General features: G+C 47.6%; 1 long non-coding RNA gene across 1 annotated transcript in view; it reads right to left on the reverse strand.

The window, feature by feature from the left end:
• Positions 1-9,284: 9,284 nt before the first annotated feature.
• LOC138569828 (uncharacterized) overlaps positions 9,285-16,592 on the reverse strand; it is a 53,218-nt gene continuing 45,910 nt past the window's right edge. The window contains exons 2-3 of the long non-coding RNA XR_011303341.1: positions 10,089-10,190; positions 9,285-9,762 (exon numbers count right to left, since the gene is read on the reverse strand). This is a non-coding gene — a long non-coding RNA (uncharacterized lncRNA). The remainder of the gene's footprint in view (positions 9,763-10,088; positions 10,191-16,592) is intronic.

Below are 16,592 nucleotides of genomic sequence, written 5' to 3' on the forward strand. Positions count from 1 at the left end.
ACTCCACCACAAACGCGTCCCCTAGGGCTCCTCTCAGGGGAAATTCCCTTGAGCAATACTTTTCGCACTTCCGGTTGATTCTGGTCGCAAACAAGTCTACCTGAGAGGTTCCCCAAAGAGTGAAGATCTCCTGAAGGACTTCCTGAGCCAGTTCCCACTCGTGGGACACCATACTCTGCCTGCTCAGAGCGTCCGCCGTCATATTCTCCTCCCAGGCTAGATGAACTGCTGCTAAGGGGTTCCTTCTTGAATTGCCCAATACCAGAGCCGCATTGCCTCTCTGCACAGAGGTAGTGACCCTACACCTCCTCTTTTGTTTAGGTAATGTATGGCCACTGTGTTGCCCGTCATTATCAGGACATTTTTTTCTCTGACGGATGGCAGAAAAGCCTTCAGCGCTAGTCTGATTGCTATCAGCTCTAAGAAGTTGATGTGTAGTTTGGACTCCGATGGAGACCAACGACCGCTGATTGTCAGATCGTTGGCATGAGCTCCCCAACCCATGAGTGAGGCAGCCGTCACTACTGTAATCTCCGGCCATGGTTGCCAAAAATGTTCTCCTTTTAGGATGTTCTCTGTGCAAGTCCACCACAGAAGATCCTACCGAACATTGTTCGGAATCTGAAGGAGATTCGTCATTTGACCTGAGAACTGGGACCATTGAGTCTTTTGAGCCCATCGAAGGGATCTCATACTCAGGCGTGCTTCTGGCACTAGGAAAATGCAGGATGCCATGAGGCCAAGCAACCCCAAGACGTCTAGGCCTGGAGATTTTGGAATTTGGAAACCATCTGAAGAATGTCTTGAGCCCTCGACTTGGGAGGCAAGCTCTTTCCCAAGGATGTGTCCAATACTGTCCCTATGTACTGGAGCTGTTGGGAAGGTGTGATTTGTGACTTCTTGAAATTGAGGGAGAAGCCGGGTCTGTGGAGGAAGTGGCAGGTGACTTTCAGATGATCCAGGGCTTGTTCGGAGAACGTGCCCTGATCAACCAATCGTCCAGGTAGGCGTAGATGTGAATCCCCCCCCCCTCCTGAGGGGCGCTACCACCACTGACATTAACTTGGTGAAGACCCTCAGGGCAGAGGTCAACCCGAATGGCAGGACTCGAAACTGATGGTGTGAGTCGCCAACTACGAACCTCAGGTATTTTCTGTGCTTGAGATGGATTGGCACATGAAAATAAGCATCCTGGAGGTCCAATGACACCAACCAATCCTGAAGTTGAAGGGCCTGAAGGATATGAGAAAGAGTGACCATCTTGAACTTGTCCTCCCTGAGGAGCTTGTTCAAGCCTCTTAAGTCCAAGATGGGTCTCAGTCCTCTGTCCTTTTTGGGAAAATAAAATATGGGGAGTACCATCCCCTGTTCCTCTCTGCTACAGGTACTGGTTCTAAAGCATCTTTCTCCAGAAGAGTTAAGATGCTGTAGGAGCGGGTCTGGAAACTTCAAAGAGTGTCTCACTGGTGGATTGCTTTGAGGTTGCGTTAGAAAAGGAAAGCAGTAACCTTGGGCTACTATTTCTAGAGCCCAAACATCTGAAGTAATGGCTCGCCATTCTTGCAGATGCTGTGACAGCCTGCCTCCCACAGGTGTCTTGTGATGGAAGTCCTCAAAGTGGTTTTGTGGCGGTTGCTGTGGCCGCTGCTGGTAAAGAGGTTACAGCTGGGGCTGGCTTTGCACGTTTTCCTCGTCCACCATGAGTGGCTTTTTTTCTGGCCTCTTTGACTGGCCATTCCTCTCGCCTTTCCATATGAGGAGTAGTAACGATAGGATCGTCCCCTCCAAGAGTGTCCTGATGCACGAAAAGGCTGAGGTTGCCTAACAGAAGCTCCTAAAGATTTGGCAGCCGCTTTTGAGGTCTGCAACCTCTCAAGGCTCTCGTCTGCCTTGTTGCCAAAAAGGTGAGACCCGTCAAAGGGCATGTTCGAAAGACGGTTTTGCACGTCTGGTGCGAAACCTGACTTTCGCAACCACGCAAATCTGCGCATTACTGTGCTATTGCCATGGACCTGCTCACACTATCTGCAGTGTCCAATCCAGACTGAAGGGATTCCTGCATGGCCTCCTTTCTATATCTAACAATGGCTAGGAATCCTCCCCTTTCTTCCCCTTCTGGTATGTGCTCCGCCGCTATTGCAATGCACTCCCACCGAGTGTATGAAAATTTTGTCAAGGCACATGTGGAGTTGGCCAATTTTAACGCCATACTCCCAGCTTAAAATACCTTGCACGCCCAACCATCCACATGCTTGTCGTCCCTATCCGGAGGGATGGAAGGGTACGCCACCTTATTTGAAGCTGTGGCTGCCTGGACCACCAGACTCTCAGGAGTAGGGTGTTTGGACAAATAGCCGGGGTCGCTACTGGAAGGGCGCTATTTTGAAGTGAGGGACTTATTCACCGGAGGAATTGAGTCCGGGGTCTCCCAATTTATGGCCACTCTATTTTGTAAGGCTACCTGAAGGGGAAAAAATCGGATCTTCAGTGGGGCCATGATCCAATATATCAGTCAGATCATCCTGGATGAACTCAGTTGGTGGTCTAGTCCATCCTAAATAATCAACCACCTTTGTCATTAGCTGCCTGTATGAGGGACTGGTATGTTCCCCTGGTTCTGGCCTGCCAAAATCTGTTTCAGGTGAAGTGTCAATCCCACTTGCATTTTGCAAGGTTTCCACCAGATCTCTCATTCTGGGACATTCGGGGTGCCATACTCTAGGCCAAAAGGAACATCCTCCTTCTCAGACCTCTCTTGTTCTTCAAAAATTGAAGTTAAGGATTTAAAATATTCTTTCCTTGGTAGAGGTTTATACATTGTTTCTGGGAGAGGTGTAGCAGTGGAGACTGAAGGCTTTACAGCCTTTGCAGCTTTTTCTTTTGCTGCTATTTTGACTGGAGCCTTTAAAACATTTGGTGCTGAGGGTTTCGGGGTCGACAAGGACGGCGTCAGTGACCTCGAGTGGTCGACTCGAGCAATCTTTTTTGCTTGGGGTCCTGGAGGGTTCCCAATCTTTTATCCTTCGTTCACCCAGGCTCGAGGGCGCGCGAGTGTCAGAACGGTAATGCTCCTGGCCGGCTTCCGAGGAAGGCGCGGACCGAGGCTTAGCCTTTTCAAAAACCTCCATCATTTTAATTCTAAATGCTTCCCATTCTTCGGAGGAAGAATGTTTTGTGGGGCATTTCATTCTCTTGGGGGATTCGTCCGAGGACTAGGTGAATTGGGACCGGTGGCGTCTTTTTTTTGGACTTTTTCCATCAAAGACGAAGAGTGGTGTGAACCACTTCGAGACCTAGGCTGATGCTTTTGCCTTTCGCGTAGAGGAGATTTCTCCTCACGGCACCTCGACTCGCCGCTAGAGGCTTTTCGGTCGGGTTTTTGACCTACCTGCAGTTTTCCCTTCCTCCCTCGCAAGGCCTTCCCAGTCATTGCCTGACACTTCGTACAGGCCTCCATGTCGGGGCCTTCACCGAAGCACCACAGACATTCTCGGTGCGGATCCGTGATGGACATTTTGGAACCGCAGGATTTACACTTTTTGAACCCCGAACACAGGGTTGTCGGGGTCGACAAGGACATCTCAAATATCGCTTCACAATAACTGCGTCACAGAACTACTCGAGGCACGCCGAGTCTCCGAAGAAACAAGTACTGCAGAAAAATGGAACGGAGGCCAACGGGTGCCGCGCGTGCTACTTGTATACCCGATGACGTCACCCTCGACGGAGGCCTTCGACTCAACGACATCGACGCCCTCTGCCAAGAAAACATTTCCAAAGCAGCTAAAGCTGGATGGAATAAGATGAGGAATACGTTGGAGGACACAATCCATTTGAAATGACGATACCTGTCCGGAGACAGAGGATCCAATTGCAGTTCTTTAAAAGAAGCATCACCATTATGTTTCAGCAAGGCCAGAATCAGGACACTTGTGAAAGTGTTGAGCGGCAGTGAAGAGTGCAATGCAGTCCATTGGAAGAGACTGAAGAAGAGACAACGGAATGGGATCAGAAAGTGATGCTGATTTAAGCTTACAGAGAGCAACTAAACAATCTTATCCGAGACTGGTTCAATATTGGAAAAAGCCACAGCTTTGCCTGCTCTAGGAAAATCCTGGAGGGTGGCAGTCCCTGTCCCAATCCCTGACACCATGTTCAACTTCCTGATCTTGTCAATCTTATCTACAAAGAAAAAACAAATTGCGCTACAGGTATCTTTAGAGTGGGAGGAATTGGGTTGAATGGGGGGAGAGGGGCACAGAGTTCGCTCTTAATTCTAAACAACTCTCGAGAAGCACATGGTGCTATAACTATGGTTCGAATGGATTGTGTCCTCCGACGTATTCCTCATGTTAGATATTCGTATCTTCAGCTTTGCCGCTTCGGAATGTTTTTTCCACCAGGGGGTGCTGTGTTCAAGGTCACAGCAACGATGTCCCTCGAAGGCAATGAGAAAACAGTTATCACACAAATCCTTAAACTATATATACATTAAGTTTCCTAATGCAATTTAGTGTAAGATACAACCACAACCTGTGAAGAGAGGGTTAAGTTAGCACACATATGGCATTAGATAATTCTTCAGCATTCGTTCCTTAACTTCCGAGTTCAACCCTAAGAAGAGTGGAGCCTTGTGCTGAACAGTATAGTTGTGCGTAAAAATGAACGATCGCGCAGATGAATATAAAGCGGGTCTTATTGTGAGAGCTCTAACAAGTCAGGAAGGGGTTTGAGGCGATGAAGAATTGGTTCCCACTATTCGAGTAGGCTCGGTCCTTGGCGGGGAAAAAGCAGTGTTCAAATGGCGAAAATAGCTAGGGAGCGCAGGCTAACCCAGCCAAGTTCGAATACCTTTAAGGGATACTCGTGCGTAAAAACGATTGGCTGTGCCAGGGTGCCACCGGTAAGTGATGCAAGTACTCACCAACCCTCGGCGCAGTCCAGACCAAACTTCGCCAGCCTAGTCAAGGTCGCTAATAGGTTCAACTCCTGCAGTTTCGTGGCACTCCCTCTCTCAGCGGCTGCAGTGGAGAACAATCGTCCGTGACGGGATAGTTGCCTTTTCTCAGCTTCCGAAGGAGGTATGAAGAACCTTCTGGTGCAGCTGGCTTCAGGGCACAGGAGAGCAGAACAGCAGGGGATCTATAGCAACCGTCATCACCAGGTAGTGACGTGGGAATCGTAGATGCAGGCAGCATTATACACTCTCCTAATTCGGGACCCAGAGGAGATAGGCCTGCAATATTTGGCAGGAGTATGTACCGGACCACAAGCAAGCAGTGTCCCAAGTTTCAGGTCTGCACCCAAGATGGCGGCGTTGCTGCGGGTTACCCTGAGGTAGAGCTGGACAGTTCACTGGATGGCCCAGGAACACTTTCCAAGGGGCTCCTTCGGTGGATAAGCAGAGGGGGCTGAGAGTATTTGTTCCCAATACTCCAAAGGGGGGGGAAGCGCCTTGGCAGGCCTTCTTGATCAAAGAAGAAAGCAGGGGTCTGAAGGGACAGCATAGGGCGAAGGGTACCAAAACCTTCCACTCTCCGGTGGTTTCACAAGTCCATTTCTTCATGTAGGGGACTTGGCTCTTTCTGTAGTTCAGTGAAAACACAGGTGATCGACCCAGAATGGCTGCAGAGCCTCCTCTCTTATTCAAGATTAGCTTTGTGCCAAAAATCGAGGACTTCCAATAGAAGATCTGCGCTCTTGAAGCGATCCCAGACGTGGACCAATCACGCCCCACGATGGTCTCAGTCATTCAAGTCATCCTGGCACCAGTGGATTGGGACAAGACAGTCCCAGCCCACTTCCTGGGCACACATACGTGACAGGCAAAAGCCTGCAAAAGATATCGGTTTTCGTGGGAGGCTGCATGCCCAAATAAGGAAAATCCAGGTTACTCAACCTGGGTGAAGAAAAGGAACAAAATGGCCATGAGGCAGAACAAAAGACTTTGTGGCTCTGACATTTCTGGACCTAGCCAAAGTATTGAGCCAAACACAGTAAACGGTTTGCCTCAGTAAAAAGAAGTAAAACATTATGAAAAGTAACTGCTGCCACCAGTTTGTCGCAGGCACACCCGTACAATCACCAAAAAATCCCTTAAGGACGTCTAGGGCCATAAAACAAATATGAACCCCAGTGCACGGTACTGGAGGGTACATTGTGCATTGTTAAAAAGTTACCAAGAAATAACAACATAGTCAATGACTAAGGGAAACCTAGTTTCCCAGTACTGACAGTCTGAAGGACATGTCAGTTTCCCCATAACAAGTGAGCAAAAGCCATGGGGAGTTCAGCTGAAGGCTGGGCTCCACTGGTAAAAGTCAGGATAGGAAAGCCAAACAAAAGCAAAACGTTTGGGGGGGTCCATAAATGGAGGGAAAATTGCACATAACTGAAATCTTTCCTCACAAGGGCTCAGCTCAGTCTTCCTTCTGTTTCTACTGTGGTTTCACCAGTGAGCATTCTTGCACCACTAGAAGGATCATTGCTCGTCGAAAGTGCTCTTCATAGCTCTGCACCGCCTCCTCGTCCCACAATCTCAGTAATCTCCCCAAGATCGATCAGGTTCTTCTTCGTCCCAGTACTTGTCCCTTCTGAATATGACAGAGGCTAAGAAGGTTGGGGTGTATTAGGGGAGGATCTTTTGGGGTGTTGAAAATCGTGTTCTCCCCAGATAGTCATCCCTAGTCAATGGGATTCATCCGCTGAGTACCACCCCCAGGAGACTATTGTGTAGCAGCCTCACCTCCCTGGCCTCATGGAAAGGGGCTCCCCCATAGGGGAGAAGGGACGACATCCAAGGATTTGTTACATACCCTTCCCCTTAGGATGGTGGCTTCCCCATTAGGCTTCGAACAAGGGTTGTGGTGGAGGTACTCCAGTACCATATGATTTTGGTAGCCTTTTTGTTTTTCTTCACAGTTTTCTGTTCTCTTTGCCTTTGCCCTGAATGGGTTCTCATGGTTGACAGGGACCTCATACAGCCCTAAGGATCTTACTTGAAGGTCTATCTGGGCTATTCATGATACCCATTGGGTAAACTGTAGTAGATTACTCCCTAGGATGATTTGTGCCTGTAGCTGTGCAATTACGGCCTGTGTCACTCAGGTATCATTCCGAAAGATGGTTGTATATACGTCCCTCTCTCTGCCTGAAGTGGGTTTCGGACAAGCTACGGTATTAAGAGGTCTACTTAACTCGAACTGTGGATGGTTTATTTAAAGGAACCTTCCCAGGGCTTTTTAAAGAATGAGAGGAAGAGAAAAAAATAAAGTGGGAATATCAACAAATCCCTTGGCTGCGGTCAAAACATCCCTTGTCCCCAAGCTGTTATAGTCGTTTTACACTCTCCCAATCATAATTCCTGTGACGCCCGTTACCCAACTGCAGGGGAAAATGCTGAACATTTTTGTGGGGTGGGGGGGGGGGGAAAGAGGTCCAGAGTGAGCAGGAAGGTGCTTATGTGGCCCCCTTTGCAGGGGGCTTGGGTGTTCCTTCTCTTAAAAGATACTCATAGCAGCCCAGCTTATCTCACTTTTCGACTGGAAGGAGGAGAACAGGAAGAAACGGGTGGAGCTGCAACAGGAGGTTACGCCTGTCCCCTTAGACAATATACCATTTCTAACGCTCAGCGACAAACTTCTAAGCACCCCTAAAGCCTCTCTAGCATACTGGGATATGGGGGGACACATGCTGAAGATCCCGCTGGGCAAGGGCCCTCAAACGCCAGTGTCTAAAAATCCAGAGTTCAGTCCAGGAATGGTGACCAGGCATTTGCAACCTGGGAGACCTCAGAGAGGCTCAGATTGAATCACCTGTACACAGGCTCAGAGTCCCTGACCTGGAGACCTGCAAAGCAAAATGTACCCTTGACGAAAGGGGAAGATTTAGGTATGCCCAGCTCTGCCACTGGATTACAAATAGCGAGGTTCAACACAGGGGGACAAGAGAGCCTAAAGGGATTGAGCTGACACTTACCGAGGGACTCTCCAGGAATTGAACCACCAGCTGCTATCGGCTGCTAGAACCGATTGGCTTACCTTCTATGTGGAAATGGGAGGCAGATTTGTAGAATTGACATCCATGCTTCATCCTGGGCTCATATTTGGGAGAGGACTCATAGGGCGCCCCATTGCACGGGAGTGGGGGAGTGCAGGTTTAAGGTTCTCTGCCGATGGTATATGTCACAGAGTGGGCTGCACAAAATCAATAGCAACATTGCCACATGCTGGAGGATGTTCGGGGAAAAAGGGAAAAGGGCACATTGGGGCACCTATAGTGGTCTTGCAAGCTCTCGCATATTAGGGATCTAATGGGGGGTCTCCCTCTCTTGGGATCTGAGGGTGATCATACTGGGGGATTCAGATGAGGAGGATGGCTATCAGATAGGAGGTCAGAAAGCAAAGGTGGTCACACAACATCTGATGGCTGCCAAACTGACATTGGCCACCTCTTGGAAACTACCAGGAGGCCCGATAATGCGGTAGTGGGTGACGGTATGGACGGTGGAGAAGATAACTGCCATACTTAATAATTCCTACAAAGCCTAGTATATATCGTTGTTCCCCATAATTCAGTGCATAAGGGCTCGCAAGCATCAGACCCACAGTGCATGTTGGTTTACTGTAATTTGTGAGATGCATTTGTTGCCTTTGCTAGAACTGGTGATCTTTTTCTCTGTCTAAATTTTTGGTTGCTGCCATTTTACTTTGATGGCTCTGATTTTGTGATAATTTACAGAAAATGTTAAATAAAGCTTGGAAAAAACAAACAAAAGGGTAACTTCCCGTGTGCTCACTGGCCTCACCTCCCGGACCTCATGGCAAGGGGCAGTCCTAGGGGAGAAGGGACAACATCCAAGGATTCGTCACATGCCGATGGCCCCACAAGAAGTTCACTTGGCCGATTTAGCAACAGACTTTACTCATTCATACCCTCTCCGAATTTAAACAGGTTGCACAATATACTGGGTGAGTGCTGGTGGGGACGGTGCACCTGGTTACTTGTATAGTGGTCCTTTTCCATAGGAAGGAGTTTCCCCTTCTACATGGATGTGTACAGGATTTGAAAAGGAGAGCAACAGGAGGAGGTGGTGACCCTATGACCTTGGAGCCACAGTCAGGTGAATGATGTGTCTATTGTGAGGGAAAATCACCCATAGCGCACTTATTAAGGATTTTTAGTAGAAGGAGGGGGGAAGTTGAGAATACAAGTAACAACACCCGATTTCACCCAAAAAACATTTGTCAGAATATATTAAGAAAACAAGAAGAACAACCACTAAATCATAACAGAATTAATTTTTATTTTGTCGAGCTAAAATCAATCTAAAAACATTTAAGAATTTTTCCTTTAGAAAGGAAGCACATTATATAGTGTAACTACAACAAGAATAGTTTTTTCATTCTCAAGGCTAGATGATTTAAAGAGCACAGGAGATTGGGTGGGGTTAGTACGTGAAGAACAAAAAATGTTGTGTGAGCACTCGATGTACAACATCCAACATCTAAAGGTAGAGCAACAAATAACTAACTAAGCAAGCTCTATCACATAAAAAAACCTATCAGATGACTTAGGTTGGATTTTGTGAGAGTCGACATATGTTTCGGCTAATGGCATCAGAAACAATCAGGCAAAGCACAAGAACGTTGTCTGTTGATGCAAATGTAGCCGTCTTCAGGACAAGAGGAGAAGAACAGTATAACAATTTTGATAGTGCCGAGTACTTCTTAATCGCCGTACTTTTTTTGAGCACGAAACCCACTACAGAATAAAACAGACAAACATATTGATAAGAATCAGGTGACAAGTGAACATTAAAACAAACTTTGTTAGAGTGGTTGAGAAAAATTATTAAGTTAAAACGCTGACAGTGTAGTAGAGGGAAAATCCCCACTGACAGTACACATCATTTTCATCTTCGCTGACTGCGGCCAAGGGAAAAAAAAACACAAGCATGCGGTATTGAATCTCATGCAATGTGTAAGGAGGCCTGTTTTAACCTTCCAACTGATGGGTTGCTAAAATCCGTTATAGTCAACCCAATGTCTATAAAGACATATTTAAATGTTTAAGGTGGCGGAACTCACCTATATATGACTTAAAAGCAGAAGAATTGCAGTTAGCTTCACAAGATTTTGGCGCAAACCAAATCTCTTGGTTGACACACGAGGTCTAGCAGTAAAGAGCACCTAGAACAGAAAAATATATGTACTTAGCACAAGATGTTACATTCGGTGCTTGCATTACAGATTGCAATGAGAAGGCTAGGCTCACCTATGTTCAGTACGTTGGGTGCTAGTGTGGTGTGGCCACATAGGGTATCTCAAGGTGATAGTTAATCCAGAGGTGTCATCTCAAAAAGATTAGCAATTGTGCTTATCTAAAATCGGTGAAAAAGTGCTGTTAAAGCTTCGTGACAATAGACCGCTTGCTCATTGTATGCAGGGAGGCAGAAATTATTACCTCTAAATTGACTGAAAGATGAATCCGATAGAGGGGTGTTACAAATGGCCCTTTCGTGTAGGGGATTTGTCTGCCATGTAATGACCATTGAAGTTATTTCAACGCTTTGTTAGTAATTTTCTTGGGTTATATGTTGTTGAGAAGCACAGGCTTGCAATGAATGTCACGATTCCTTCTATAGCAGTAGAGTGAGGCAAATGTTAGGGCACATGAAGGGTTTGTATTCCCATAAGGTCTGGAGGAGCATGAGGAGGGGTGACAAATCGAGACTTTGCAAAAAAAACCTTTTCCCTCATCAGTTTTTCTCCCGTTGCAACCAGAAAAAGAGGGGTGTGGAATTCTGAGTGGTAAGGCCCAATTCGTTAGACTGCTCCATGACAAACAAAGACGGGAGATATCTATTCTTATCAGGCAAGCAGGGGAGAATTGCAGGAGACCTTGGCTGTGGTCTATGGACCCAACACAAGACAGAGCAAATTCTTGTGCTCAGTACTCGGGGAGCTGCTATTTTTCGCCTCAGATACATTATCCTAGCCTGTGACTTTAACATACCCGTAGATTCTACTGGGCTTCTGCACAGCCCTCCAAAGACCTCATAAAACAACTAGTGGAATTCAACCTGGTAGATGCCTGAAGATATTGCTGCACTGGTGTCTGTGGTGAGGGATGGGGTGTAAGCGGTCAGACTCAATTGAGGCGCAGATAGCGTCTGTCTGCCAATCCGGGAACCATAAACTCGGGGTCCTGTGCAAGGTGCTTATTTTTGTTCCTCCTCTGCTGCATGCCCTGGCGGTTGCCACCAGGTTACTCAACGTAGTCCATTACTACAGCAGATCCTGCAAAACGATGGAGCTAGATTGGTAAACCAGACCCATTTTTCCATGCATATTTTTTTTTATTTCAGTTAGTTTATACAAACTTTTTGAAAAACTTAAAAATTAACACTTTACTAAATACATCATACACAACTTCTTAAAATTCTCAAAGTTCCTTGATTTTTCTTTTCTTGATTCTTGGGCCTCCCCTGCCCATGCTACAGGGCGTTTGTTGTGTTTTCGCTAAATTCATGTCTTATCCTTATTACATCCTAGGTACTGCTCATCATTTCCTTGGTCTTTTTCGACCAACTTCCTTTCCATCTGTTGCAGGAACAGAGCAAGTGCCAGTGACAATTTTTTATGCGAACTGCAATGCAAGCGTGACCACCAGTCCTCAGCACTATATGTTGCAACCAGATTCCTTTCTTGGACCAAGTGTTTAGTTTGTATCTCTTTGAACTCTGTGCAGACCAATACCAAATGCTTCAGTGATTCGTCCTCAAGTTGGCAGAAGCGACATTTCAATTCATTACCAGGCAGCGCTCTTCTGTCGCTTTTAACTTCTCTCGTTTCATACAAGTTCAATCTGAATCTTAGATAGTATCTTCTTAGAGCTTTACAAGGAAACACTTCCATATATTGAGATACATGGTTGAAACCCTTTGCTTCCACTGGGGTGTTTTTCATGCATTTGTGTGATCTTCTTTTCTCCAATGTTCTGATCCAGTCATGTTCAAGGAGTTTCTTTTTTACTGCATTCGGTTAGTTATCAGCATATTAACATCGGTCCCTATATCATGCAAGATCTTTTTGCAAATGAGTCTACATTGTTGCAGTGTGGGCTGGGTCCGTGATGATTGGGGTACAGAGATTTCAATTGTTTTACATATAATATTAACATATTCCACGCGATTCTGGCATTCAGTGACACCATACCTACTTCGTATAGGGCACAAGCAGTTGGATAACTTGATGGTATTCGCAGTATTTTTTTTCCAGAACATGCCCGCACATCGAGACCAGATCTCGTGGGAACAACCGAACATGCTTTCTGCCCCGAAGATTAATGCTGGTACTACTTTGCTTTTATAGAAGTTAATCACGGGCTTATATGAGAATTTCCCATATTTACTGTGCATCACCATCGCTTGGGCTGCAAGTTGTTTACATTTGCTTAGGGTGTTATTTGCCATTGGTTCATCGCATATGCTTGAGTTAATATAAACTCCCAAGTATCTGCAGCACTTTGCTTGTTTTAGATGTTCTTCTCCCAGCGTCCAATGAAATGTTTGTTTTTTCGAAGCTGCTCCTTTTAGGTTTTCTAAGATCAGTATCTCAGATTTTGCTGTGTTCACTTCCAATCCCATCTTGTCAGTGTAGGATTTCAGTGCTGTAAGTTTCCGTTGCAGACCTATCGGTGTAAGGTCTACTAACACGATATCGTCTGCATACATGATCCAGCTGATTTGTGTCCCGTTCAGTGTTGGTGGTGTGCCTCTTACATCAAACGCTTTTCCCACTTCGGAAATGTAGAAATTAAATAGTGTTGCACCTAACGGGCACCCTTGTTTTATTCCTCGAGCGGTTGGTATTGCCTTTGAATGATGGCCCCGATTATCTAGACGGATCTTTACCGTGGTTTGTGAATACAATTCTTTTATCGCCAATATGAGGCTGATGGGACATCCCCTCTTTTTTAGGTTTGACCATAAAGTTTCACGGTCGACGCCATCAAAAGCGTGGGCAAGATCAATTAATCCTAGGTATACTTTGACCTGTGTGAATCGCCTCCATTTTTAATAGGTTGGGCAAAAGGAGATTCAGGCTACACCCTACTCTCTTCACAAACCCTTTGTCTTATATCAATGGCTTTGCTCGTTTTCAGCCAGGCGGACAGCTTCTGTAATAACAAGGTGTTGAAGATTTTCCCCACCACATCTAACAGGGCTATCGGTCGATAATTTGTTGGCTCCATTCGGCACCCTTTTTTAAAAATAGGTACTATTATGCCCTCTTTCCATGTGAGTGGTATTCGCACTTCCTGTGTTATGTTTTTAAATAGCGTATCACAGAACTCTGTCCATTCTTCGATGTTTTCTTTCAACATCTGGTTTGATAGGCCATCCGAGCCCGCTGCTTGCGAGGCGCTACATTTCTGGATGCACTCCTTTATGTCTTCATGTTCGAATGTCAGGTCCCATGGTTGTATCATTCGGACGTCTGGAGACTTGGTGGTCATTTTCTTCTCAAACAGACGACTGTAATGGGCTTCCCACTGGCTTTAATCACGCCTTCTGCGGGTTATCCGCAGGGAGAAGGCCAGAGGACAAGGCCTGCACTCCTCTTTGCAGCTCCGCTGCGAGTGCCTCCATCAGCTGTGCTCGATCAGCTGGCAGCAGAATTCCATCTGCTTTTCGGAGAGCCAGCTGATCTCGCGCAGGCCCCCGCCTTGGAAGGCATGGGCACCGAGAAAGCATTATTTGAATTTGGCGCCGAAACGACGCCTCTTCCCGCCCGCAACCCGCAGCCTCATACGGCTTCCCACCCTGCCGGCTCCACCCCCCCACCATAAAGAGAGACGGGGCCCACCGCCAGGCGAAGCCGCAGGGAGAAGGCCAGAGGACAAGGCCTGCACTCCTCTTTGCAGCTCCGCTGCGAGTGCCTCCATCAGCTGTGCTCGATCAGCTGGCAGCAGAATTCCATCTGCTTTTCGGAGAGCCAGCTGATCTCGCGCAGGCCCCCGCCTTGGAAGGCATGGGCACCGAGAAAGCATTATTTGAATTTGGCACCGAAACGACGCCTCTTCCCGCCCGCAACCCGCAGCCTCATACGGCTTCCCACCCTGCCGGCTCCACCCCCCCCACCATAAAGAGAGACGGGGCCCACCGCCAGGCGAAGCCGCAGGGAGAAGGCCAGAGGACAAGGCCTGCACTCCTCTTTGCAGCTCCGCTGCGAGTGCCTCCATCAGCTGTGCTCGATCAGCTGGCAGCAGAATTCCATCTGCTTTTCGGAGAGCCAGCTGATCTCGCGCAGGCCCCCGCCTTGGAAGGCATGGGCACCGAGAAAGCATTATTTGAATTTGGCGCCGAAACGACGCCTCTTCCCGCCCGCAACCCGCAGCCTCATACGGCTTCCCACCCTGCCGGCTCCACCCCCCCCACCATAAAGAGAGACGGGGCCCACCGCCAGGCGAAGCCGCAGGGAGAAGGCCAGAGGACAAGGCCTGCACTCCTCTTTGCAGCTCTTCGCTGCTCGAAGTCTGCCGTTTACCACGGACTCTTGCTGGAATCTCAAGGTAAGGAGTCCCGCACTCCGGAACTACCCCACACTCTCGCAATAAGGCGAGACCGTCTACGCACACGTACTCTACCTAGCGTATTGGTCACTCTGCCCATCCCCACAAGTGCACGCAATGCACGACTACAGTCGAGAACCTTACCTACAACTAACCGAAAGGCCACCTCCCCAGTACTGCATCTATACCACAAACTAATCCACACAACGAAGCTGACCCCACTTATCAAGCACCACCGTGAGCCACTTGCATTGGATACAATGTCTAAGACTCTTGTTAATGTGTCACTCACACGTATGAATGAAATTACCGCTATTTGCAATTCTTCTACCACTGCCTTGCTACCTAATGATGCAAATGCCACTTTATCTGTGTCTATGACTCCAGAAAACATGCCCCCCACTGGTTTGAATGAAATTACCGCTATTTGCAATTCTTCTACCACTGCCTTGCTACCTAATGATGCAAATGCCACTTTATCTGTGTCTATGACTCCAGAAAACATGCCCCCCACTGGTTTGAATGAAATTACCGCTATTTGCAATTCTTCTACCACTGCCTTGCTACCTAATGATGCAAATGCCACTTTATCTGTGTCTATGACTCCAGAAAACATGCCCCCCACTGGTTTGAATGAAATTACCGCTATTTGCAATTCTTCTACCACTGCCTTGCTACCTAATGATGCAAATGCCACTTTACCTGTGTCTATGACTCCAGAAAACATGCCCCCCACTGGTTTGAATGAAATTACCGCTATTTGCAATTCTTCTACCACTGCCTTGCTACCTAATGATGCAAATGCCACTTTATCTGTGTCTATGACTCCAGAAAACATGCCCCCCACTGGTTTGAATGAAATTACCGCTATTTGCAATTCTTCTACCACTGCCTTGCTACCTAATGATGCAAATGCCACTTTATCTGTGTCTATGACTCCAGAAAACATGCCCCCCACTGGTTTGAATGAAATTACCGCCATTTGCAATTCTTCTACCACTGCCTTGCTACCTAATGATGCAAATGCCACTTTATCTGTGTCTATGACCCCAGGAAACATGCCTCCCACCGGTTCGGATAGGCCACCACCGACCATCAATGTCACCCCTGAACCGCACCTCAAATGTGCCCTCATCAACGCCCGCTCCATCAATGCGCATGCACTAGACATCCACGACCTTATTACCACCCTAGATCTAGATCTTCTAATGGTCACCGAAACTTGGCTACATGAAGCCTCAGGCCCCGCCCTATCCCTCGCTCTCCCACCTGGCTATGCCATCACGAGACAAGATCGCATGACCACTGGAGGCGGTGTCGCACTCATAGCCAAAGACTCAATCACCATCAGAAGGGCTGATAAAACTATCAACAATAACAGCGACTACCTTCAATTAAAACTCACCATCTCGCACCAATGCACCATCACCCTACACCTCATCTATCGACCACCAGGCCCCCTAGGAGACTTCCAGGCCTCCATCACCCACCTCCTGGCGGACAACCTCAAAAAGTCATCCAAAGCCATTCTCCTTGGAGACATCAACCTTGGCCTGAATGACGCCAAAGACCCTACAGCCAAAGCACTTGACACAGCTCTAGCCACCCTAGGATTCGTCAACACCATCAACAACCCCACACACGCCCTAGGCAGATCACTAGACTGGATCGCCCACCACAATTGCCCCATCACAGTCACGGGCAACACCCCCACCCCATGGTCCGACCACCACACCATCACCTTTAACATCCCCACCACTACAACCACATCCCACCCCCCTCCTCCCTTGCCTCCTGCCCTTACAAGGAGTGCCCGTCAACTGACCAAAGAAAGACTCCTACCCTTCTTACAGGGACCCGCCTTCACAGCCCCATTCTCCAACGACCCGGAAACTCTGGCAAAAAATTATGATACGGCCATCACAGCAGCAATCAATACCATCGCCCCACTTAAACTTCGGAAAACCAAACCCACTAGACACGCTAATGCGTGGTTCAACCAAGACCTTCTAAAA

This window comes from Ambystoma mexicanum, chromosome 2q (assembly GCF_040938575.1).
Source record: "Ambystoma mexicanum isolate Mex_15411 chromosome 2q, UKY_AmexF1_1, whole genome shotgun sequence".
NCBI lineage: Eukaryota > Metazoa > Chordata > Amphibia > Caudata > Ambystomatidae > Ambystoma > Ambystoma mexicanum.